We start from the raw sequence: 27322 nt of genomic DNA on the forward strand, positions 1-27322 counted from the left end.
TATAATTCCTTTATGAATAAATCAAAATATGCATGTAGATCCAAACTATGTTCCAAAGCTTGTGGGTTTAATTCTTAGATTCCTGTTTTTCAACTGGACTACAACTCTGTGAAATGCTTTAGAACATTTATTCTGTGTGCCAATTAAACTGTATAAATGTTTGACACTTATCCTCTGTGATGAACAGATAGTGACATCTTTAAATTATCTAATTGCACTAGGATTCAGTAGTTTCACATCCCTTAGAATAAGCCTTGGAACCCTATTCAATATTTTTTCACAATATTATGCAAAGGAGCATTAAATGTGAACATGCACTCATCATAATCACAGTGTCTGCAGACACTCCTCTTTAACCCCATTAAATGTAGACTTGCTTCCACATTTACTTTGAACTTTTCCTAGAATTGACTGAAGAACATTTCTTGCTACATTTATGGTGATTGCTGCACTGTCAAGAATGATTTTTGTGTTTCTAATCTGTGACATGCAAATGATAAACAGTTTTTGTATTTAGAATTGTTTCTAACAAAAATAACTCAATATAAAATAGAATTTATCACAGTAGAAGATAACCCTGTCCTATAAACAATATGAGTTCACTTTGGTCATCCAAAGGTATGGGAAATCAATTATTAGCCAGTTTTCTCCCTTGTAATTGTAATATTTTTAAGTATTATTTTGAGGCAGTTATGGTGATTTTCCCTTATCACTGTGTTTATTTTCTCTTTAAAAATATGTAGTTCTGAACATCTTGGGTGTAACAATAAAGAGGGCAGATGTTGCTTAACATCATGCTCTTCCGATATAAAAAAAAGTGAATATTTTCAGTTGATAGTCATTTTTCAATGATATTTGCTTTATTTCTATTATGTTTAAGTTACCTCATATACTCAAGGACATAAGTTTTATTATGAAATGTGCCTGAGCTCCACCCATTGTGGATAAGGTAACTTACTCATTCAGTGTGGCTTTGTGTCACTTGGAATCTTTCAAATTCCAGTGACAGAACTTTGCCTAGCTTTTTAACGAGTTAACAGCACCTGTAATCAGAGAGAAAAAAAATCCTCGTGTCAAAAATTATGGTTAATTATTTATCAAAATGCATTTACGATTTTGCAATCTCAGTAGCTATGGGCCTAAATCTTACAATATATGTTGTCATAGATTGCACTGAGAAAGTAACAAAAATAAATATCACATTGGATTTACTGTTAACTTGGAATTGGCAATGGTTGTGCATTAGTACTGTAGCAACCCGGTACACAAAATAGCCAACAAATGAGGCGCAAACTACCTTCGTCCCAGGTGACCACCCACATGGTGGGAAAATACTCAGTATAAAAGGAGCCAGAATTAGAGAAATAAAGACATTTCAATCAGTTATAGCACCAAATAATTTATAGAAGTAAAACATTTTGGCAGTAAAAACCAAGAAGGAATTTGTAAACAAAGATCAGGATTTTAAAATGAACGTGATGGGAAATTGGGAGCTAGTGTGATCTAAGCTGATGTGTGAACTATATATATATATATATATATATATATTTTTTTTCTTTGGCTTGGCTTCGCGGACGAAGATTTATGGAGGGGGTAAATGTCCACGTCAGCTGCAGGCTCGTTTGTGGCTGACAAGTCCGATGCGGGACAGGCAGACACGGTTGCAGCGGTTGCAGGGGAAAATTATTTGGTTGGGGTTGGGTGTTGGGTTTTTCCTCCTTTGTCTTTTGTCAGTGAGGTGGGCTCTGCGGTCTTCTTCAAAGGAGGTTGCTGCCCGCCGAACTGTGAGGCGCCAAGATGCACGGTTTGAGGCGATATCAGCCCACTGGCAGTGGTCAATGTAGCAGGCACCAAGAGATTTCTTTAGGCAGTCCTTGTACCTCTTCTTTGGTGCACCTCTGACATGATGGCCAGTGGAGAGCTCGCCATATAACACAATCTTGGGAAGGCGATGGTCCTCCATTCTGGAGACATGACCCACCCAGCGCAGTTGGATCTTCAACAGCGTGGATTCGATGCTGTCGGCCTCTGCCATCTCGAGTACTTCGATGTTAGGGATGAAGTCGCTCCAATGAATGTTGAGGATGGAGCGGAGACAACGCTGGTGGAAGCGTTCTAGGAGCCGTAGGTGATGCCGGTAGAGGACCCATGATTTGGAGCCGAACAGGAGTGTGGGTATGACAACGGCTCTGTATACACTTATCTTTGTGAGGTTTTTCAGTTGGTTGTTTTTCCAGACACTTTTGTGTAGTCTTCCAAAGGCGCTATTTGCCTTGGCGAGTCTGTTGTCTATCTCGTTGTCGATCCTTGCATCTATGAAATGGTGCAGCTGAGATAGGTAAACTGGTTGACCGTTTTGAGTTTTGTGTGCCCAATGGAGATGTGGGGGTGCTGGTAGTCATGGTGGGGAGCTGGCTGATGGAGGACCTCAGTTTTCTTCAGGCTGACTTCCAGGCCAAACATTTTGGCAGTTTCTGCAAAACAGGACGTCAAGCGCTGAAGAGCTGGCTCTGAATGGGCAACTAAAGCGGCATCATCTGCAAAGAGTAGTTCACGGACAAGTTGCTCTTGTGTCTTGGTGTGAGCTTGCAGGCACCTCAGATTGAAGAGACTGCCATCCGTGCGGTACCGGATGTAAACAGCGTCTTCATTGTTGACGTCTTTCATGGCTTGGTTCAGCATCATGCTGAAGAAGATTGAAAAGAGCGTTGGTGCGAGAATGCAGCCTTGCTTCACGCCATTATTAATGGAGAAGGGTTCAGAGAGCTCATTGCTGTATCTGACCCGACCTTGTTGGTTTTCGTGCAGTTGGATAACCATGTTGAGGAACTTTGGGGGGCATCCGATGCGCTCTAGTATTTGCCAAAGCCCTTTCCTGCTCATGGTGTCGAAGGCTTTGGTGAGGTCAACAAAGATGATGTAGAGTCCTTTGTTTTGTTCTCTGCACTTTTCTTGGAGCTGTCTGAGGGCAAAGACCATGTCAGTAGTTCCTCTGTTTGCGCGAAAGCCGCACTGTAATTCTGGGAGAACATTCTCGGCGACTCTAGGTATTATTCTATTTAGGAGAATACTAGCGAAGATTTTGTCTGCAATGGAGAGCAGCGTGATTCCCCTGTAGTTTGAGCAGTCTGATGTATATATATATATATATCAGATGATATTAGCAATGGAGGGAGATTGGAGGCTGGCTGACAATGTTCTGGAAGAATTAAATCTAGGAGTAAAAAAACTCACGTGAATATAATTTATGGAATTAGATGAGTTGAGATGTGGTGGAAGGTGGAACAGTTCAAAATTATTAAGTACATATGTGGACGGAAGCTCATGTCAGAACCAAATGAATACATTTATCAATGAATAATGTCATCTGATCTGACAGAAAAAAAATGGATGATCATATAATTGATTCTGCATTACTGGTGTTTTGAACATGAGAGATGTTATGTCAATGGATTATCAAGAACTTTCAAATTATTATGTATAGAATTGAAATAAATTTTTTTATAATGATATAATTTTAGACATAAAGCACAATGAAGGCCATTTCGGGCCCTTGACACTTGAGTGAACCTCCCACCGGTACATTTTTGAATAGTGGGAAGAAATTGGAGCCCCCAGGGAAAACCCACACAGACATAGGGAGAAATTACAAACTCCTTACAGACAGCATTGGATTTGAACACCTGTCCTGATAGGTGGCACTGTAAAGGCATTGTGCTAACCACCATGACAGAAATAAAAGCAATGAGGAAAATTTTGATTGGATTGAGAATCCATGAAAGTTCAAAGTATAAATTCAAGGGTCACTTTTGGAAAGTTACATGGAATTTTTGGAAATACAATCTGTTCTTAACAAAATAAATTTGTTTCATTCTGATTTATAAAGAAATATTGAATTGTTTATTTATCATTGTCATGTGTACTGAGACACTATGAAAACTTTATTTTGCATTCTATCCCAGTAAATCAACACATACTACCTTATGCTAAAGGTGAAATTACATCAATTCTAATATATCAATGACAGGAAAAACATAAACTCAGAAACAAGTAACACAAAATTTTAGAGTTCCTCAGAAGTTATGAAAAATGAAAACACCTTTAAAAATAATAAATTACCTCAAAAGGTCCAGTAATCAGACAGAATGCATGACCATCTATAACATCTGTCATCACTTCCAGATAAGTAAGTTATCTGAGTTATTTTTCTATTTTTTGATTTGTATCCTGTTCTTATGAATGGTTAATTAGAAAAAAACCTCCCATGAATTTTTATATAGTGGACATATTTTCCAGATGTATTGGTCTTTTGGAGGTACAGCAGTGTTCATTTAATTTAATTTATCTTTTTAATTTTCCATTTTCAAAAATTAGACTCCAAATTTTTGTTGCTATTTTCAGAAGTTTTATTCTTTCATTTTAAAACACTATTAAAACATTCATAAATCATGGTGGAAACTGTACATTTGCAAATTGTTGTGGATCTTTAACTTTATAACATAATGTTTCCAATTTGTAATACAAGATATTTATTAAGAACATTGTTTCCTACACAGATCATTTCCAAAATTAAAATAAATTAATATACTCATGCAAGAATTATTTAAAAAAATCACTGAAATTTCATTCTGTTGATTTCAGCTTAGTGTCTGTCAAAACATATACATTTCTGTTTTTTTTTTCCCATTCAGTGTAATTAAAAGAAAACAAGCATCTTGTGTGAGGATTGTCCATCTCTCTCTCTCTCTCTCTCTCTCTCGCTCTCTCTCTTTCTCTCTCTCTCTCTCTCTCTCTCTCTCTCTCTCTCTCTCTCTCTCTCTCTCGCTCTGTGATTGCAATGGATTTCAGATGAAGAAAGGAACTTTGAAATGGAGGCGATGGCCAGAGGCCCAGCAGTTGGCTGCAAACAGAAGAGGTCACTTGGCAACATTCAGGATCTTTAAATGTGATCAAAGCACAGGAGGTGCTGTCTAGACAGGTTAGGTGTGGATCAGCAAATGGCTTTCATTAGTACCACTTTCCTCTGGTGCCATTGTTTCAGCTCTGCTCTTCTTCACACAGCTTGGTGATTGATTTCAGGACAGATGCCCAAGAGCCCATGGCAATCAGAAAGGTCTTACAAGGCCTTTGCTTGTTCTGATGGCAATGTTGGTGATCACATTCACTAATAGCGTCATATTTATTTCCCACTCCAGGACTTTACAACAAAAATCATCAGGCTGCAGCAAATGTTCCATTTCAAAATCTGATATTGCACTATTAAAGCTCACTTACAAATGTTCTCATTCCCTTTGGTTTACAAGGCTGCACTGCAGAACCATTTGGGTGCAAAAGGTTGGATAATTTTTAAGGTCCTGGTGCTGGTTATCGTGAGTCTGCTCTGTTAGAGACTTGGGCCCGTTAATTAGTGAAGATTTTATATGTGCAGGCTGTTAGGCTTCAGATAATATATACTTCCAACATAAAATCTTAGAGCAAAGTTCCACTGATTGTTTTCGCACTTCTGCGCCTTCCAGGCTGTTCTGAGAATTTCACTGAACATACCTCAGCATAATTTCACTCCAGAAATAATCAACATAAATCTGCTAAGAGTTCTCTAAATCTGCTTCATGTCTGATTGGTAACATGCTTTTGAAATGTTTTTTTTTTCCATGTCATTTTAGCTAACAATTCCAAAAGGGAACCAAATAAATATCTGAAATTCTCAGGGCCTTGGAGAAAGGCGGGATGGATGGTTGGCTGTGCTCCTCCTGCATGGTGCCGGTTTAAGCTCTGCAGCCTCCTTTTCTGCTGTAACAACTTTGTGCTTCTTTGTGCCTCTTGAAACCAACTGACAACAACAGAAGAAAAATTAAAGTAAATGAAAGGCAATATTAGCTGATTCCCTGCATGCCTGATTCTGCCTGAGGAGAGAACAGTTGGTTGAAAGTTTAACAAAATATACAATTTCATTAGATTTTTCTCCTCATCGGATAAGTTGCATTTTGTCTTTTACTTTTCCTTAACTTTCAAAAATATTGCTGGGGTTTTACATGCAACTATGGGCTTGTAAGAAAATGCAGCTAAACATATATGCAACATCTGCAGCTGATAGTTTCAAATATAGCTGTGTTGAAATCTATTGTTCAATATTAACTGAAAACATTAGCAAATTTATATGTAATCTCCCATTGAACATTTTAACAATTCAAGTTTACATTTTGTTAAAATACCCTACAGAATAGTTTCCTATATTTCCATTGATCTGCCTGTTACTAACATCACATAGATGCAAATATAAATAGATAAAGAATAACCATTTTTCTCTTAAACAATCTGCGTATTTTATAAATTTAGTTAATTGCATTTGCATGCAAGTTACTATTCACGAGAGATGCCAAAACTCTTTAGAGCCACATTCTGAAATGTGGTTAATATTCTGGAGGCAAACCTGTTGGCAGCTTGTGCACAGCTAGATCCCATAATTCACATTTAAACAAATAAGCATGCTATTTCTATGTGATTGGCCAATATATTAAAAAAAATTATTAATATTTCCTCCAAAAATACTTTGGAATCTTCTACATTTAAGGTAAAATTTAATATTTTACTTGAACTCCATCTATAAGCTATTCCCTTTCTAAATTAAATGATCAAGAATTTGAATTCACAGACTTCTGCTAAATATCTACCACCAGGTGAGTCAAGCTGACAGTACAGTATTCACATCCCAAGGTATAACCTAAAAAAAGGTTAAGACTTGACTTATTCAGGTCATTGCTCCCTTTAAGTGCTTTCATACATTTTACATTTACTGTAATTGTAATATATATATATAAAAGTTGTTTATTAATGTATTCGAGTGAAATTATCCATGTGACCACTTTCAACATTCCAACATTGGCAAAAAGTCTATGATTTCTTCAATATTTTGAACTTTAGTGTTGTGTCCATGCTAAATATTAGAATATCACTTGGAGCACTGCATATAATTTAACTTCATATCATTTCATTTTATTAACAATAAAATAATAAATTACTTGTATTGGATTTTATCTTTAAATGAACTTTTGCATCACCAAATTTATTTTCAAGCATTCCAGGATAAAACATAAAGAACAAGACAGATGTGGTTATGTATTGTTGTGAAAACCATCTACAATTTTTTAAATAGTAATTTCTGCCAAAGGATTCACTGCCCAATTTCCAAAATAAACATAGCTGGGGCAGAATACGTACCCCTCTATCATATTATTGTATTTGAAGATAATCAAATAAACTGTTACTTAAAAAAATGGACTTCTTTATTTTATCCATGATTAGAAAGGAAAGAACCAAGAGCAATAGAATTTGTAGAAACAAAATGCCAGACACTAAGGACTCCACATTTTATATTAGAAATTTTTAATTCAATTTTTGTATCTATCGACATGTCAGGCAACGTTCATTATTGGTTTTTGCAATAGTTAATAATCTACTGCTTTTTAAATTTAAATCTCAAAGCACATGATTTAGATGTGAGGTAATTTTTCTCAAATTTCCTCTCTGATGTGAGTGACTGATAATGAACCGATGATTAAATAGGTGTCATTCCGATACTGCATCTGGGCAAAGAAGGTGAACCTGGTACAACATAATTCTTTTCCTTGACAATGATTTATGAGAAGCAAGCTATGTAAGGTAAGGATCATAGAACTATGGTTGAATGACTAAAATTCACTGCACCCTTGTTAAATTTATTGTCATTTAAATGTTTTCAAATTTTTAAAAATGAAAGTAAGATGACTTGTTTTTCAATTTAATATTGAAAACAGTACTAAACAGAACAAAAAGAAAAAAATACTCTAGTTCTACTTACTTTACTGCCTTATAACACTTCTGCAATTAAGAACTTTGGTGAACTCCATTTGTAATCTGATATTTTAATATTCTGTATTAAAGCAATCATTTCTCTGAATGAGTAATGATCATTAAACTGTCCATGAGGAACTCTTCTTTTTGATAGTTGTATTGAATTATTAACTTTTTAAAAATGCATAACTAATTTACAGAGAAAATGACCAGATGAATATTCCTTATGTGGTATCCTTAGTGTTACTGGCTCCTTCGGCCCTTCATGTCTGTGCTGGATCATTTATTTTGCCTACTCCCACTGAACTGCACTAAGTCCATAGCCCTCCATACCTATCCTATCCATGTACCTGTCCAAATTCTTCTTAAATGTCAAAATTGAGCCTGCATTCACCATCTTAGCTAATTCCACCCTCCCAACATTCTCTGTGTGAATAAGTTCCCCCTCGTGTTCTCACTAAACCATTTGTATTTCACTCTTAACCCATGTCCTCTGGTTTGAATCTCACCTACTCTCAGTGGAAAAAAAAAGCCTATCTATATTTATTCTGTTGATCCTCTTCATAATTTTAAGTACCTTTATCAAATCTCCCCCCATTCTTCTATGCTCCAGGGAATAAAGTCCAAACCTGTTTATCCTTTCCCTGTAACTTAGTTCCTGAAGTCTGGGGAACATCCTAGTAAATATTCTCTGCACTCTTTCTATCTTATTGATATCTTTCTTGTAGTTAGGTGACCAAAATTACATAATACTTCAAATATTGTAGTGGATGATCTGAGACATATCTTTGTTTCATACTGAGAGTACACAAAATTGCACTGAAAAGTAAAAATAAATTGATTTTGTCAAATAAATAGCCCTGCATGGAGAACTTCCATCTGTTGCTTGATTAAATAATTTTGACTCAAATACGTACATGTAATATTTTCCATATTATCAGTGTCTCAGGCTTCACTCCTCACAAGCTTCCATAGTATTTAATTATGTGTAAAAAATTGAGAAAGCCTTTTGCTATTATAACAAAGCTGTCATTTTTAAAAAAAATCTAATTTGATTATTTTGAAAGACTAATGACCTCATCAAACTATTCTACAAAAAGAGCAACTACTCAACATCCCCTATGGCGGTTCCAATCTCCATTCATCCTCCTTTATATTCATTCTCCAGCAACTTCTCTAGCAATATCAGGAATGGTTCCTATCCCTCCCTTCACCTGACCTTGGGCCCAATATGTCCTCAATGTCTAACTCAATCCTCTACATCCAAAGAGCCTGTCTTAATCGCGCCGCCAGCTACTCAAACAGCCTGCACCATGTCACAGGCCTGGATACCATACTTCCATTCAGAGCACAAGAAGGAATAAAAAAGTGGCATTGATTTTGTCACTGAAGTTTGCTGCAATATTTGGGACGTTATGCATTAATCAAACAGAATAGCTGTTATGCCGCACAGTAACTTCTGCTCCATGAAGTTTATCATGATGGGAAGTTCAACAACCACAGTGTTTACCACAGCAATATCAAATTGACCTATAATTCAACTGCTATTCCATCTGTGGTTTCAAGCTCTTTATTGAATATGTCTTATTAGATTCACATACTGCTATTGAAAATATCTGCAGTTACTATCCTGTATGATTCAATTAAAAAAAAATCACATTTGAAAGAAAAACTTGCATTTAGAAAAATAATTTTCCTGATGACACTGTTTTTTTTTGTAGATTAGTAATGATTTTTATATTGAACCACAATTGTGTTATGAGGCTATGGGCACAGATATTTTTTTTAATTGAACTTTGTGCTATTTTGAACCTCATTTCAGATCTTATTTTTCAAAAATATATTTTTAGAAATTCCTGCTGATAAAAATGCAAAATAATTGTTTAACCATAAAAGTGTCAGTCAATTGGTTTTAACTAAAATCGAGATTGGTCTTGTATGAAGTGACTGACATTTTTAAGACAGAATTAGTATGACTGCAGGCAAAGGTGGTGAATGTGGAGTTTATCAGGAAAAGGGCAGAGAACTGAAGGTGATTCATTTAGGACAACAGATCCTCACTCCTCATCCATTTTAAAAGAATGGAGAACAATAAGAAGGTTCTTTGCTTTTCCCTCTGGGCATGGAATGATATTTCATAGAGATGTGTTAAAATGAGCTGAAAATAGAAGAAGAAATAAATACAAACCCAGCTTTCATGAAATAGTGAAATTAAGCTGTCTGCTTCCTTGATCTCTCACTGATACATCAAAAATGCCTGCTATATGTAGTATTTCTCCCTGCAAAATTAATAAGAACAAAATTGGAAGGATGGCAATGTGAGATTTAAACAAGAAAATCTGCAGATGCTGGGTTTGATTGCAATACACAAATGTGCCGGATAAACTCAGCTGGTTACACAGTGTAGGTATAAACAGAAACAGGCAGGCACCCGAATAAAAAGGTTTATACAGTTTTTATGGAGATTTATGCAGTTGGTTCTGCTAGGAATTTCTAATTCCCATCTGATCAACAGAATCATCAACATTTTTCCACATGTTAATATTCCAATAAAACCTATTTCTAATCTAAAATAATTCAAAGATTAAAGAAAATTAGTTATGGAAATATGTAAATGCATGCCTCATTGCTGCTTTAGAGTTAGAGTAGCTTTTTTGTTTCGTTTGCTCTTCAGATAGTTCAGCTTCTAAAGTTTATTTAATATAATTCACTGTTGATCAATGCATTGTGAATTGGTTGGGAAGCTTTGTAGGGTTTTTTTCCTTCTGATGTTAGCCGATTTGCAGGACCACCAGGCATGTTGTTGCCATGCCCAAAGCTTGAATTACCTAGCTTGTTTCACAGGCTATTGCCTGAAGTGACTATTAGTTCTAATTACTCTATCGCCGAATGCTTTGAAGCACCCAAGATTATCCCAGGGCAGTTAGACTGGTGAATTCAGGGACTTCTTTGACCTGCCATCAATGACTATGGGTACATTGCGATGTACTGTGCAGAGCTCCACAGTAACCTGGAGACAATAATGGATGCAATAGAAGAAGGTAAGTGTCACAGCAGAGGGCAAGATCTAAGAGAACGAGCAGCACTTCCTTCACAGCTACCACCATTTGGCACCAACAGTAAGCTCAAAAGGATCATATTTTAAAATGATATTTTTTAGGAAAAAACATTAACCTCATGTAAAACTGCTAACAATAAACAAAATCTCATTTATATTGTGTTAGTTACATGAAAATATTTAAGCCATTTTAAAAATTTCAATATACCTTTGAACATAATTTTTCTGAGGCATAAACTCTTTATGTAGTCTTGCTACTGGTAGTTCATCCTACAAATCACATGATAATAATTTCATAATGCATTAGCTGTATGTTTAAATAAGAATTCTGTACTCAAATTTTTTTGGAAAAAGTTGAACTTTGTTTTCTGTACTGCAATGCAGGGATTATTGGGAATGAGGTCACTTTTATAATCTTGCATAAGCATAAGTATCTTGGCAATATGATGACAACAGGTTACTTTGAGAAGAGAAATAAAATGCTTTGACAAGCAAAACACTTATAAAAATGAATCAATCTGTGACAATTTTTCTGTATTGTTTTCACAGTGATTGTTCAACACTGGTTAGAAACTGTCTAGAAGTAATTCAGTTTTATTCCCTTTCCATTCCAATGTCTGTGATTCCTGCTAATTTTAATCTTTCGGACATATTTCAGTGGTTTGTTTGTCTAGAATAGAAGATCCTACAAAGAAGGAAAGATCATATATTATAGTAGCGAGACTCTCATACACTTATAGACCAGACATAAACTAATTGTTCACTTACCAGTTGTTTTGATGCATCTTTACAATGCACAGATCTCTACAAAATAAAATTGATTACATTTCAAAAGCCAAGGACACATGCATATCTGATATATAAATGCAAATATTTTGTGTACTTCTTCAGGATAGCATCTGCAGGATACACTGAACCTCCAGGAATATCCATTATTTATTAGGACACCAGTTACTCATTGCACTGATGACAATGTTTTGCCAAGATAGGTTGGATGGAAAAGTATGGGAATATCTGATAATAAAATATGACATTAAGAAAATAGTGAGAAATTATGTTGACCTAGAAGATTAGGAGCTAGAATTAGTTTGGGCGAAGGGAAAGAATCACATAGGGTAGAAAGCACTGAAGGGAGTGATACATGGGCCCCTTAATTGTAGCCAAACTGTTGAACAGATAATCAATTGAGAAATAATGGCAGTTTGCAGCAATAATCATCATGTCTGGGAAAATCATTCTTGCAATGTTATGTCTATGGATGAGGTCATGGAATACAGATAATTTCCTAGACTAATAAAGAAATCAATCAGGGAACCAGCTATTTTTTTTTAAGTTTGGGTATGTGGAGATTCATTGACAATCTCATATTATTTTCTAGGGAAGAGTAATATTTCACATTCAGTTTGAAAGTTGCTTATGTAAGCTCAGAACTAGGGCTTTAACCTTAACTAAAGCTGAATACAAAGATATGAATGGCAAATTAAGACAAAACAGATTAGGAAATGGATTAAAATGTATAATGATAGATAAGCTGTGTCAGGCATCTAAATTAATATTTGCGAATCCCCAGAGAATATGCATTCTATTGAGAAATTAATATTTATTGGCAAAGTGATCCATAATGGTGCTAGGATTGAGATAGACTCATAGTCTCATAGAAATAGGTGCAGGTGTAACCCATTCAGTCATTTGAATCTGCATATTTATTTAATATGATCATGGCTTCTAGGTAGCCTATTCCTAGTTGCACTTCATCACCCTTGAGCCCATTGGGGGCCTGGAAGGGCCACACTCAACTCTCAATTGAAAATTGTTAGGTCTGCTTTGTTCATGAATGAGTGAGACAAACACCAGACTGAGTCGAAATCAGGGTTCTTTGTTCTTTATTACCGGATTGTAACACTTGCAACTAACCATGTTAGTCGGAGAATGCATTCTGCCGTTATCAGCAAAATGGTGATTTTTTATACCCTTGGATACGTGCTTAGAACATCATCATATCATTACTTGTCCAATGACTAAAACTGTTGCTATCCTTTCCCTGCTAGCTTCCTGCCTCTCAATCCATCAATGTCTCTCTTATCTTGTAAGTACAAGGATGCATTCACATCTTGTTACAGCCCTGTACAGGGTAACTCCTTACACATTCCCATCTCATGATGTTTTACCTTACAATATATCTGATGAACTGGCCTCAACAACCTCACCAGCCTTCTGTGCCAGGACGTTCCACTAATTCACTCTGAGTGAAGAACTCTCTCCTCATCACAGACCAAAATGGTTACTCCTTATCCTTGCACAGTACTCCACGTCCTGAACTTACCCTACATCAGAACTTTATATATTTTTATGAGATTCCCTTTTATTTTTATAAATTCCTATAAAAACCCCTGTCTCTTCGGAATTAAGAAAAAAATTAAAAAAAAAAACTGTATAAACTTGAAGTTTGGGATGATTTCAGAAAAAAATAATTTATAATTAAAGCATATGAAAATGGAATATAAAAGTTAATTAGTAAAATACATTAAAAGTTTATCTGAGCATAGAAAGAGGAATAGACACACAAAAAGAATTTAAAATCAGAGAATTAAAATAGGGAATAGGAAACATTGAAGATATTAAGCAACCGCCGTAAGTACCAGTGTATAAGATGATATGAATTTCAAAAATTTCACTCCAAAATCAGGAATCACCTTATAAAGCAAATATAAAATCTGATCCTTAACAGCGAAGTCTCAGTGCGCCTCCACACCAAGTAGAAAATCCTAACCTTAACAGCGATGTCTCAGTGCTCCCCCACACCAGGTATAAAAGTCGAACCTTAACAGCGATGTCTCAGTGCTCCCCCACACCAGGTATAAAAGTCGAATCTTAACAGCGATGTCTCAGTGCTGCCCCACACCAGGTATAAAAGTTGAACCTTAACAGCGATGTCTCAGTGCTGCCCCACACCAGGTATAAAAGTCGAACCTTAACAGCGATGTCTCAGTGCTGCCCCACAGGGTTCATCCACCCAGTCCAACTCTGTATAGGGTTTAAATAGCCTGTTAATGGAGATGACGGTGGTTTATTTTAAAATATGCTAAGAAAATTTAAACCTCTACTGGGTAATTTGCTTTTAAAATATTGTGACAGCATCATTCCACTAGTCAGTGGGATGGTTGGTAAAGAATTATTGGGGCAGTCAGACATGGGGTAATCTTATACAGAGAGTATAGCTCAAAACCTACATTTTAGGTGGAAATTCAGGGCTTGTCTTTGACATGAGTGAGTCATCTGATACAATAGCATATATGGTACTTTGTATAATTTTCTCAGTTCAATATAGTGTATTGAAAATATGCCAAAAATGTTAGGAGGCTAAAACAAACAATATGTCACCACAAATAAAGTACTAAAAATCTAAGGGGGCTAAGGGCTGACAAATCCCCAAACCATGTTTTAATCTATCGCCTAAATACTGTGATATTGGATCAATCATTCAAAGTTATGGCCTAAGCCTCTGGAGCAATAGGTGTCAGAGTGGTAGGTGGTGAGTGCTGCTGTTTCATTGCCCCAGGAACCCAGACTTCATCCTGGCCTTGGGTGGAAATTTCTCATTCTCCTTGTGAACAAGCGTTTTTTACAGGGTGCTCTGGTTTCCTCGCACATTCCTACGATATGCTAGGAGGTTAATTAGATGGTGCAAGTTATCCTTAAGTGCAGTTAAGTGGCTAAAAGAGTCAAAGGGGAATTGATGAACATTGAGAGAAAATGCTATCGGTACACTTGTTCCGATAGGATTGTTCTTCTGATAGCCAGCATGGGATTGATGGGCAGAATGGCCTTCTTCAGTGATGTAATAAATACCAAAAGAAGGCATACCAATGTTACAAAATGTGCAGAGGAGAAGTACAAGGAGGTTGCTAGGACTGAAAGGATTACCGTAAATATTTGTGTATAATGCGTTCTGTGTATAATGTGACCCACCCCCCCATTTTTGAGGGAAAAAAATTTACCCCTGTTTATAATATGACCCCATCTCCTCACCTGCCTGAGTCACACTGGCATCCCTCCGCTTGCCCGCTTGCCCCTTCACCCGCCCACCCTCCCTGCCGCCTGAGTTGCGTTAGTGTCTCACCACTCGCCTGCTCAACCATCCGGCCTCCTGAGTCATGCTCACATCTCTCCGCTCACCTGCCCACCCGCCCGGCCTCCTGAGTCGCACTGCTGACTACAGTTCACCCAGCCAGCTGCCCGAGTCGTGCTGCCGACTACCGCTTGCCCGCCCACCTGTGGAAAGATTTTTTTTTAAAATTACTCTTGTGTATAATGTGTCCCACCCTATTTTTGAGGGGAAAAAGGGGGAATTTTTTTGCATTATACGCAAATATTTACGGTAAATTACAGGGAGAGGTTGGATAGGATGGGTCTTTATTCCCTGGAAGATAGGAAGCTCAGATGTTTATGAAATCATGAGGGACATGGATAACATGAATTGTCAGTCTTTTTACTCAGTGAAGATGATTCTGGAACTCAAGACTGTAGGTTTAAATTGACAGGGAAGTATTAAGAGGGTCCTGAGGGATGTTTTTTTACTCAGATAAATCTGGAATGAGCTGCAGAAGGAATTGTAAAGACATTTGGACTGATGCATGGATAAGAAGGATTGAGAAGGACATTAACCAAATGGGGGAAAATGAGACTAACCCAGAATGTCAACTCGGTTGGCATGGAAACTTTGGGCTAAAGGGACTGATTCATGCTGGACAACTCATGATTCCTTTAACTTTGTAATTAGTTTTCTGACAACTGCAGCTGAAGAAAATGATACTCAGCATCATTACAGACAAATAATATAGGGTGAATATGTGTTTGACTTCATTTTGCTTGCTTGAAACCACTTCCTGGGTGATCTTTTGTCTGTAAACCCAGATCTACATGATTCTGTTGACTTTCGTGGAATTCTACTTCAATAACAGTTCCATATATAAATGCTAGCACGTATAACAGAAGGCAAATTTGAATGTGTTTCTAATTCCAAGAACTCTACTGGAAACTGATCTTCATAAATAAGAGCTACCGATAGAGTCAAGATAGTTTTCAGCCAAAGTCTTTGCATCTAGATTTGGGGGCTTTGATGAGTTTTTGAAATATGAACTAACCAAGCAATATAAAGATTTGCTGCCACCAATGCACTTATTCACCTGCGTTTCTTCAATTTGTACAAAGTACCTCCTAATGATGAAAAAGCTAAATGGACAAAATGCATTTTCAGTTAATTAACTTGCATCATTATATTCCAATTACTTATCATTTGATGTAGACTGGCAAAAACAGTGGAACATTACCCTTCTTCTACAAGTTGCCTGAGTTTCAGCCAAAACAACTTCAACAGCATCTCTCTAATGCTCAATTCTGTGAGGTATTAAGTAGATTGAAAGCATTAATTTGTAAACTAATCTGTGGTTTGAAACTGCGCAGTTCTCAGAAGTCCATTGTCTTAACAGAAAGGTTTAACGACATCCTCCTACGCAAGTGGGAAAAATGAATGATCGCATCTGAACTTGTGTGACCTAATTGATTCAACGTGATGAAATTATTATCAGTTATGATTGATGGTTGTGAGTTTGAATGTAGGCACCCATGTGACCAACACACTCATTTAGGGTCAGGGGGTTTAATCTAATTTGTCATAATCTTCAGACCTTTAGGTAAAAAAGGAAAACAAGTCAACTGAAATGTTTAACTTATATTGAAACAGATGTAATTTTATTAAGTGTTCAAAGCAAAGGAAGTTTTACAAGGCCATGTATGGGGGGTTACAGCCTGCAGGTTGGTAGACAGATTAGATGGGTTTAAAAGCCATTCCTTAATGAGCAGGCTTGTAGTGATTTTTCTTTCAGCAGTTGGTACAAGAGTATTTATTTTCAAAGTACATAGTTAAGTACAATAATTGTTACCATTTCCAATAAGTAAATTGATAGATTTACTGAGCAACCAATCATTTCAACTTTCAAGAATGCAGAGAGCAAACTGGGAGACAAAATATCTGCTAAAAGTTATTTCAAATTTGTATAAACCATAGAAAAAATTCAATCAGGAAGATTTATGAATGAGAAACAAAATAATTTTTGTCTGTGGTCTGATTTTTTAAAAAATTGATTGATTTAAATAATCTAATTGAAGGCATTTTAGATAAAGGAAGGGTCTTAGTATGTTCCATTGTGTTTGCGATTCATTGACATGGTGCAGGTGACAGAAAAAAAAAGAACAAAAATGTGCATATAAAAGAAAGGCAGCAGCGCTCTAATTTTATTAATTCAAGACATGTAGATTAATTTTTGTTTATGAACCATAAGATTGTTGTCATGCTGCTCTGGGGAAATTGCAACCAAATATTCATTTAGTTTCATAATTTTATGCTGATCAATCTACTTCTCATTTCTGTTCCAAGATATGTGGCTGAAATGCTGATGGGAGAGGAGAAGTGGAGAGGAGAGAAGTTCTGCCTTTGCCTTTGAATCTGCTCTTAAAGGAGGTAGGAGTATAATAGGAGAGAGTATCTTCAACACATTCAACCTTCAGTGATGAATGACCTAATTCAATCCTATGTCCTTGATGCTGTGCTTCATTGAATTCACCAACCTCGAAGGTATGGTTAAGAGTGATGAATGCATCTTTGGCTGCTGTATAAGAAAAGTTTATGATGTTTGAAATGTCATGAACTTTTTCCCTCACTTTGGCTACTTCTCTTTTTTGGGCCTTGAACATGAGGTTTCTTGTTTTTCAGAGCTGTCACATCTTTCCTCCCAATATTTTGCCAAATTCATGCAGGTGCAGGGCAGATTCCTTCAGTATCTCTCGGGCTCCATGGAAATTAATGGTCTTGATCCCCTTGGTGTTGTTTCCCATTGGCATGCTCTTTATAAGGGTCATACCTATGGCTCCTAGAACGCTTCCATCAGCGCTGTCTTCGCTCCCATCCTCAACATTCATTGGAATGACTTCATCACCAACATCGAAGTACTCGAGCTGGCAGAGTCCGCAAGCATCGAATCCATGCTGCTGAAGACCTAACTGCGCTGGGTGGGTCACGTCTCCTGAATGGAGGACGATCGCCTTCCCAAGATCGTGTTCTATGGTGAGCTCTCCACTGGCCACTGAGACAGAGGTGCACCAAAGAAGAGGTACAAGGACTGCTTAAAGAAATCTCTTGGAGCCTGCCCCATTGACCACCACCAGTGGGCTGATATCGCATCCAACCGTGCATCTTGGCGCCTCACAGTTCGGTGGGCAGCAACCTCCTTTGAAGAAGACCGCAGAGCCCACCTCACTGACAAAAGACAAAGGAGGAAAAACCCAACCTCAACCAACCAATTTTCCCTTGTAACCACTGCAACCATGCCTGCCTGTCCCACATCGGACTTGTCAGTCACAAACAAGCCTGCAGCAGACGTTGACACACCCCTCCATAAATCTTCGTCCGCGAAGCCAAGCCAAAGAACAAATTTGGTTTCCTATTTTACCAGAGGGGGGTAAAAAATCACCTTAGAAAAGCATTGATATTTTATAAATTTCTTCATGAAGTATTTTATATTTAACATAATTTGAATTCTGAAAGTTACTAGAAGCCTAACTAGGGTACTTAGCTTCTGTATTTTGTGTATTCATTGGGCCCTGGGCCCTAGAGTAAAAATTGTGTCCATGCAGAATTCTGACACAAAATGGATGTCCTCATTTTGTAAAAAGATCAGAAAACATGAACCCACCAGACCAGACAAATGAAGACTAGGCACATTTTGATGCCAGAGTAGCTCTGATGCTAACATTGCTGAGATGGACCTTCTTAATCCAGTTTATATATGCATGAGTAAATATATTCACTCTAATAATCTTTAAAGCTACATTCCACCCATAGGTTAAGCTTTATGTTAATGAGACACCCTCTGCAGCATCATGCCCTAGGACGTCCCACTTTAATGTAAAATGTGCACTTTTGAGAGTGTCTATTAAGCCTATTTGGAAAAGTAAACATGGAATAAAATGTTAACAATTCAACAACTGTCCTCACTTTGAGGACATTTCCTTAGCTCTGTTTGTGATGCCCAGTTCCACTTTTACAATGCAGCCGATCGAGAGAAAAGGATAAAATGTAGACAGACTTGTGAGTTTTTTTTCAAGTGGCTAGCACAGGAAGAGTTTACCAAGGGCACAGAATCTTTCAATGGCAATTATTCTTTGCTATATGAAAAGGTGCAATGCTGTCCCAGCAACTACTTTTTAACTCAATGGAGATAAAATTTTGTTTCCAACATTATACATTGGTGCCCACATGCTATGTTTTTCCATGGCATAGGCAACTTCAGCAGAACATTCCATGAAAAGTGGAAAACTGAGAAGTTGGTTTTAGTTAAGGAGCAGAAATGTCACCCCTTTGACTACAGTGCAGCAACATTTAACCAAAAGGGATGCAGTTGATAACCCCCGATGGACATTCTGGCACATTGAGATTGCATTTTGTCAGAAGGAAAAAAAAAGACTAAAAATGTTTCTTCATCTGCTGACCATTTTACTTTAATAATGGCCATGACCCTTCTTTTCTACCCAGGAGTTTCAGTTCCACATGTTGTCCAAAGAGTTCCTCAGCACAGACAATGCTCATCGACAAAAGATAAACCGCAATTGCTGTCTTCATGATTCCTTTCATTTGGACTGACTGGAAGCACCTTCAGAAAAGAGATCCTGCCGAAACATCAAAATTAATTTGGAACAGAAGAAACCCAACAAAGCAGTTACAAATATCATTATCAGGGGAAAAAAATGGCCTTTCTCAATTGTAAGTATTGCTTGCATTTGTATTTTTTTCAGAATCCGTCCATTTATTTTCAACCTTTCTGAGTTGATTCGAGATTGCTTGCTCATCTGTTTTCTCATTTCCACAATAAATAGCGTGTACTTTGTCTGCTTACTCACCATGACAGCAGAACAATATATCAGTCAATTCAACTAGGCATTTTAAACAGACTGTTCATTGTATGAACAAGTAACATTTTCCAATCATAATAACCCTCTTAACTAAAATTGCTGTGAGTGAGGATTTTGGCTGTCCACTGGTGCAATTTGATCCTTTAACTGCCATATGTGTTCTTTCTGTGACACATGGCAAAATATCACTTTCATGTCCTGAGTCCAAGTTACCAGGTTATTGAAATCTTTTAAGTTTACTTGGATGACCAAACCAATGACAGTTTAATTGAAATAGAATCCATGTAAGTTGTATTTTGAATAAACATGTTACAAAGCTTGTGTTTATGAGCATATCATTAAATGTGTTTCATATATTATCCTCCCAACTGAAAACTAAGACAGGACATGCTGTTCTCCAGTGATTCAACATTGACAAAATAATTCATCTTTGTTCCTGACTTCTTTTGGAGGATCCTGACGCAAGATAAATAATCTGGTTATGTTTGCAGCATCAGTGATGGGAGAGCACAAAATTTACTGATAATACTCTGGAAAATCTTACCACTTCATCATGTAACTCAGATCAAGATTTGCTCAATCTTGCAATTATCAAACTAAAGTGGCACACTTGAGGTACTCGTTGGTCTCAAATGTCGCATTAGCCAGAAGCTATTTTTGATTTACTCCATCCAACCATTTAATAGATTGGTCAAACTTAGCAGGCCAAATGCTTTTGGTTTGCAAGTTATTGTCACAGAGTATCAAACAACACTCAGAGGCTACAATATAGTTTTTTACCAAAATGAATAAAAATGTAAATAATCTTTGTTACCAAGATGTTGCTAATTTTATGTTCTTTGAGTTTTTTTAAACATTTGTATTATTTTTCCAACTCAAACTCACTGAACAGTTCTAATTAGAAGTCTAATCAGAATCAGGATTTATTGTCATGAACAAGTCATGAAATTCGGTGTTTTTGCGGCAGCGTCGTAGAGCAAACATTCATATTATAACCATCTTATGACACTACAATAAAAATAAAAATAGCATTAATAGGGCATGAAAAGTAAGGCAGTGTCTTTGATTCATTGATTATTCAGGAATCTGATGGCAGTGGGGAAGAAGCTGTCCTTGTGCCACTGAGGGCTCGTCTTTAGGCTCCTGTGCCTTTTCCCTTATGGTAGCAGAGTGAAAATGGCATGGCCTAGATGGTGGCCTTTGAGGATGGAGACTGCTTTTTTTTTTAAGACACTGTTTCATGTAGATATCCTCGATGGAGTGAAGTCGGGTGCCTGTGATGTCCCAGGCTGTTAACAACCCTCTGGAGTTTATTCTTGTGCTGAGAGTTGGGACCTCTATACCTAGCAGTGATGCAACCGACCAAAATGCTCTCCACAGTACTCCTGTAGAAGTTTACGAGTGTCTTGGGTGACACCTCATAAAGTTTATCTGCTGGCGAATGGCCTTTGTGATTGCATCAATGTGGAGATTCCAGGACAGATCCTGGCAAATGTTCACACCCAGAAATGTGAAGTTCTTGACCATTTCCACTACTGAGCCCTTGATGAGGGACTGGGTTGTGTTCCTCTGACTTCCTTGATTCATCTCCTTGGTTAGGCTGACTCTGAGCACAAAGATGTTGTCATTACACCATTCAATAAGCTGATATATCTCCCTCCTGTACGCTTCCTCATTTCTGTTTTTGATTCTGGTGACATTGACGAATTGCCTGGTCACACAATCATGGGTGTATAATGAGGAGAGTAATGGGCTAACCACACATCCTTGGGGTGCCCCTGTGTTGATGATCTGTGAGAAGGAGAGTTTGTTTTCAATTCGTACTGACTGTGGTCTTCCAATAAGAAAGCCAAGGATCCAATTTCAGAGTGGGATACAAAGGCCTAGAGTTTGTAGCTTCTTGACCAGCACTGAGGGAATAATAGTATTGAAGGCTGAGCTGTAATCTATGAAGAGCACCTGTATATATGTATTGCTGTTTTTGAGGTGATCCAGAGCTGAGTGGAGAGCCAATCTGGTGTGGAGCGATTGTCATGGTAGGCAAGTTATAAATAGGCCAATTGCCTAAATGTTTGTTAATATATTAGTTACAGATTCAGGTTGTTAAATTGCTGCCTCAGGTATTTTGTATTGAAGAATGCATAGATATCTCAGATGTAATAAACATGAGGACATTTTCATTTGATATGATACATGTCAGCAAAATGGTAAATATATGTCCTATTGTGATTTCTATTAACTTTCTAGCAGGAATGCTTTAATTGGCATAAGCCTTTTGGAATATCCTTCAGTCATTAAAAGTTGCTACCAAAATTCAAAGTTTATTTTTAAAGATTTTTTAATGATGAACTACAAACTATTCTATATGATTATATTAGAATTTACCACACTGAACACCTGTGGGGATTCAACATATTTGCATAAGTTACTTCAGTGACTTGAGTGAGATATTTTCAAGAATAATAGTTTTACAAAATTCTTTTTATTATCTGAATTTACTTCATCTGATAACAGTAGTTTGCTGTTCAGTTTAATTTACAACATTTAGATTTTCTTCAAAATTCCACAAAACCAAAGGCATGTCATACCATGGTGTTGCTCATAATAAATTAAAGTACACACTCTTGCTTCCTCCCTGCTATCATCTAAATGGTCTTTTCGTTGTACAAGTTCACCCAGATCCACAATGATTTTAGAAAAGCAGCTCCATAATGAGAGGACTGTACCTCAAGCATGATAGTGAAATGCAAATTAATGTCTGTCTTTAACAATCCGGTAGCTTTTTCTGTCATGAAATTAGATGAAAAGTCTCTGGGATGAAGAGTTCAACTTAAAAGATAGAATTAAGGGTTTAAAGTCACAAAAGATAGGACTGGATTTACATTCTGTATTTCATTTCCTCCAAATGTTCTCTTTAGTCAGTGAATTTTTTTGTGACTTACAGTTGTACGCAGGAAACTGCCACAAACATTAATGTGATAATGATCTGATTTTTTTTTGTATTGAGGTTGAGTTTATTATCATGGACTAAATTGCAATGAACATATGCCTGAAACTCTTAATTGCTGCAGCCAAACAGGTATGTTAAAAAATCACCAACTATGATGGCAAACATTTAATACCCCAGTATGTAAATAGATAATAAACATAGAGGACAGAAAAAAATATATTTACAGTTATAGTTAGTGCAAGAATAAAGGTGATGTTTAAATCCAGCAGAAATTAATGGTCCCGGAGAAGTTTTGATTAGAGTAATAAGGGAAGGTTGCTTGAGATATATATTTTACAGGACATAGGGGATAACTTCTCTGACAATCATCAAAATGATGATACATATCTTTTGCATGGTCCAGACAGAATAAGTGGGATCTCAATTTATTGTCTCGTCAAAAAGATAATATTTCTGACATTGCAATTCTCCAAATATTGTACTGCAGACAGTTGGCATTCTTAACAAGAACATAAGAAAGAGGAACAGGGGTAGACCATCTGGTCCATCAAGCCTGCTCCACTATTTTAGAAGATCGTGGTTCATCGGTCTGTGGGCTCTGCTCCATCTGCGTGCCTTTTCCCCAAAATCATTAATTTCTGTAATATGCAAAAATCTGTCTTGCATATATTTAATCATGCCGCCTCAATTATTTCCTCGGGCAAAGAATTCCACAGATCCAAATCTCTCTGGGAAAAGTATTTCCTCCTCACCTCTGTCCTAAGTCTACACCCCCAAATCTTGAGGCTATGTTGCCTAGTTCTCGTCTCACATAACATTCTTTTTTAAAAAAAGTTACTGATCTATTTTTTCTATCTCTTTTATGTGTTCCTATAAGATGCCCTCATATTCTTCTAAATTCCAATGAGTAAAGACCCAAAAAAATGCTCTTACATAGGCTGTACAGTTAGAATCAAATTGATGAACTGCCTCCAAAACCAATATATCTTTCTTTTTAAAAAAAAAATCTTTATTTATTTAAAAGATCATTAAGAAAAAAACTGTATACAATTCAGTAAGAACAATTTTGTATAAGTATATATATATATATATATATATATATATAAAAGAAAACACAAAAAAGCCAAAATAAAAACACCCCCCCCCCACCCTCCCACCCCATCAGCCAGCTCTCATAAGGAGAGCCAAGAATATAAAGGAAAAAAAACTAAAAATATTTAATAAATCAAAGTACATCCAAATGCATATATTCCAAATAAGGTAGACACTTATTAACAAAAAAAATCATGCAAATTATATGTAATTTTTTCCATAATAATACAAGCTTTCAATTTACTATGCCAACATATTATACGTTAGTAATCTTTCCATGTACTAGCTACACATTTTCATGCCACAGACAACACTAATCGTATAAATGCAATTTGAAACTTATCCAACCCTAATCCCCTTAAAGGAACCATGTAGCCCATTAGAAAAATAAGTGGGTCTAATGGTAACTTAATATTATATTTTTTTTTCCAAAACTTACCTAATTTCTTCCCAAAATGGTTGTTTTTTAACACAGGACCAAACAGGATGTAAAAAAGTTTCAATACATAAATCACATCTAAAACAAGAATCAAAATTACTAAAACCATATTTTTTCAATTTCTCTGGAGTTAAATATAACTGATATTAAAAATTATAATTAACCATTCCATATTGTACCTTCATCAATTTAGTTACATTATCATAGCACATTATCCACCCAGTAATCCGATACCGCACGGATGGCAGTCTCTTCAATCTGAGGCGCCTGCAAGCTCACACCAAGACACAAGAGAAACTTGTCCGTGAACTACTCTTTGCAGATGATGCCGCTTTAGTTGCCCATTCAGAGCCAGCTCTTCAGCGCTTGACGTCCTGTTTTGCGGAAACTGCCAAAATGTTTGGCCTGGAAGTCAGCCTGAAGAAAACTGAGGTCCTCCATCAGCCAGCTCCCCACCATGACTACCAGCCACCCCACATCTCCATCGGTCACACAAAACTCAAAACGGTCAACCAGTTTACCTATCTCGGCTGCACCATTTCATCAGATGCAAGGATCGACAACGAGATAGACAACAGACTCGCCAAGGCAAATAGCGCCTTTGGAAGACTACACAAAAGAGTCTGGAAAAACAACCAACTGAAAAACCTCACAAAGATAAGCGTATACAGAGCCGTTATCATACCCACACTCCTGTTCGGCTCCGAATCATGGGTCCCCTACCGGCATCACCTACGGCTCCTAGAACTCTTCCACCAGCGTTGTCTCCGCTCCATCCTCAACATTCATTGGAGCGCTTTCATCCCTAACGTCGAAGTACTCGAGATGGCAGAGGTCGACAGCATCAAGTCCACGCTGCTGAAGATCCAGCTGCGCTGGGTGGGTCACATCTCCAGAATGGAGGACCATCGCCTTCCCAAGATCGTGTTATATGGCGAGCTCTCCACTGGCCACCGTAACAGAGGTGCACCAAAGAAAAGGTACAAGGACTGCCTAAAGAAATCTCTTGGTGCCTGCCACATTGACCACCTCAAGTGGGCTGATATCGCCTCAAACCGTGCATCTTGGCGCCTCACAGCTTGGCGGGCAGCAACCTCCTTTGAAGAAGACTGCAGAGCCCACCTCACTGACAAAAGGCAAAGGAGGAAAAACCCAACACCCAACCCCAACCCACCAATTTTCCCCTGCAACCGCTGCAACCGTGTCTGCCTGTCCCGCATCGGACTTATCAGCCACAAACGAGCCTGCAGCTGACGTGGAAATTTACCCCCTCCATAAATCTTCGTCCGCAAAGCCAAGCCAAAGAAAGAATCTTCCGGCAAAATAAAAGTTAAATAATTTTCCCATTTAAGCTTAGACTTATCCCAGTTCGGTTTATCCATACTATCTTGTAACACTTGATATATAACTGAAATATAACCCTTTTGTGCTATAGAGGAAATCAAATATTCAAATTTTGTCAATACAGGTGGAATTATCTCTTTACCATAAATATCTTTTTACCAAAGCTCTAAGTTGGTAATAAACAAACAGATTTTCAGAGATATCAAATTGTTCCCTCAATTGATTAAAAGAAAGAAGTTGTCCTTCCTCAAAATAATCCTGCAATATCTTTATACCCTTAGAATCCCAACTCTTTAAATGATTATTAAACATTGAAAAAGGAATAAGCTGATTATTATATAATTTACATTTTGATCCTCGAACCTTATTTCTTCTAGTCCATACCTTTAACAAATGTTTTAATACCGGCAACAAATTCATACTCCATTGAAATACAAATTGATGCACCTCAACTTCAGAAATACAAGCCTTTTCTTAATAAAACCTGTTTGATCAATATGTATCAACTTAGGTAAGTTCTTGGCAAGCCAATTTGCTAACACTTTTGCTATAATTTTATAATCTACATTCAATAAAGAAATAGGTCAATACGAAGACACTTTCAATGGATCTCAATCTTTTTTTCAGAATTACAGTAATTAAAGCACTCGAACAAGATTCCAGTAGCACCTGTTCTTCAGTTATTTGATGTAATGCATCCCCAAATACAGAAGATAAGTCTTCAGAAAAAAATTATAAAATTCCACCGAGAATCCATCATCCCCTGGTGACTTTCTATTTGGCATCTCCTGTTTTACCTCCTTAATCTCAAAATCTGTAAATGGAGATTCCAATTCCAAAACATCTTCCTCCCCTAATACTGGTAACATTAATTTAGATAAATAAGATCCAATAGATCTCTTATCCTGTTTCTCCTCAGAAGTATATAATTTTTGATAAAATGAATAAAACTGGTCATTGATTTCCTTAGGTTTATAGGTAACTATTGAATTCTTTTTAACACCATTAATAGTCAGAGAAACCTGTTCCATTTTTGATTGCCATGTGAGTACCTTATCTGCCCTCTCACCCAATTCATAATAACGCTGCTTAAATCAATTAATTAAACACTCAAATTGATAAGTTTACAATGTATTATAATGTAATTTCAAGTTTTCCAGACCCACTTTTTAAAATCTTCTGTCACATCTTTCTGAAATTCCTTCTCTAACTCAGCAATTTGCTTCTCCAATTCTAAACTCTCTGCCATACTGTTTCTTAACTCTAATAACTAATAATCTGCCCTCTTAAATAAGCTTTCAGTGCATCCCATAATAAAAAATGACTATCTACAGAATTAACATTCTCAGCCAAAAACAAAGTGATCTGTTCTTTAACAAAAGTAATAAATCCCAGTTTTATCAGTAACATTATGTTAAACCTCCATCTATAAGATGAACGTACCACTTCCAACTTTATACAAGATAAAAACAATAAAGAATTATCTGAGATATAAGCTTACTTTTATACTCAGCCTGTAGTACTCTACCCTGTAAATGTGCCGATCCAAAAATAAACCCTATTCTGGAAAATGAATCATGCCGAGATAAATAAAAATAAAAAAAAATTCTCCGTAGGATTAAATCTTCTCTAAATATCCACC

General features: G+C 36.8%; 1 long non-coding RNA gene across 4 annotated transcripts in view; it reads left to right on the plus strand.

The window, feature by feature from the left end:
* LOC138756335 (uncharacterized) overlaps positions 1–27322 on the plus strand; it is a 142664-nt gene that overhangs the window by 31711 nt on the left and 83631 nt on the right. For 3 of the 4 annotated variants that reach the window (XR_011352998.1, XR_011353000.1, XR_011352997.1), the window contains exons 3-5: positions 7564–7659; positions 17325–17408; positions 19479–19706. This is a non-coding gene — a long non-coding RNA (uncharacterized lncRNA). The remainder of the gene's footprint in view (positions 1–7563; positions 7660–17324; positions 17409–19478; positions 19707–27322) is intronic. The other variant, XR_011352999.1, reaches the window with a different exon arrangement.

Source organism: Narcine bancroftii, chromosome 3, assembly GCF_036971445.1.
Source record: "Narcine bancroftii isolate sNarBan1 chromosome 3, sNarBan1.hap1, whole genome shotgun sequence".
In the NCBI taxonomy this organism is placed as follows: Eukaryota; Metazoa; Chordata; class Chondrichthyes; order Torpediniformes; family Narcinidae; genus Narcine; species Narcine bancroftii.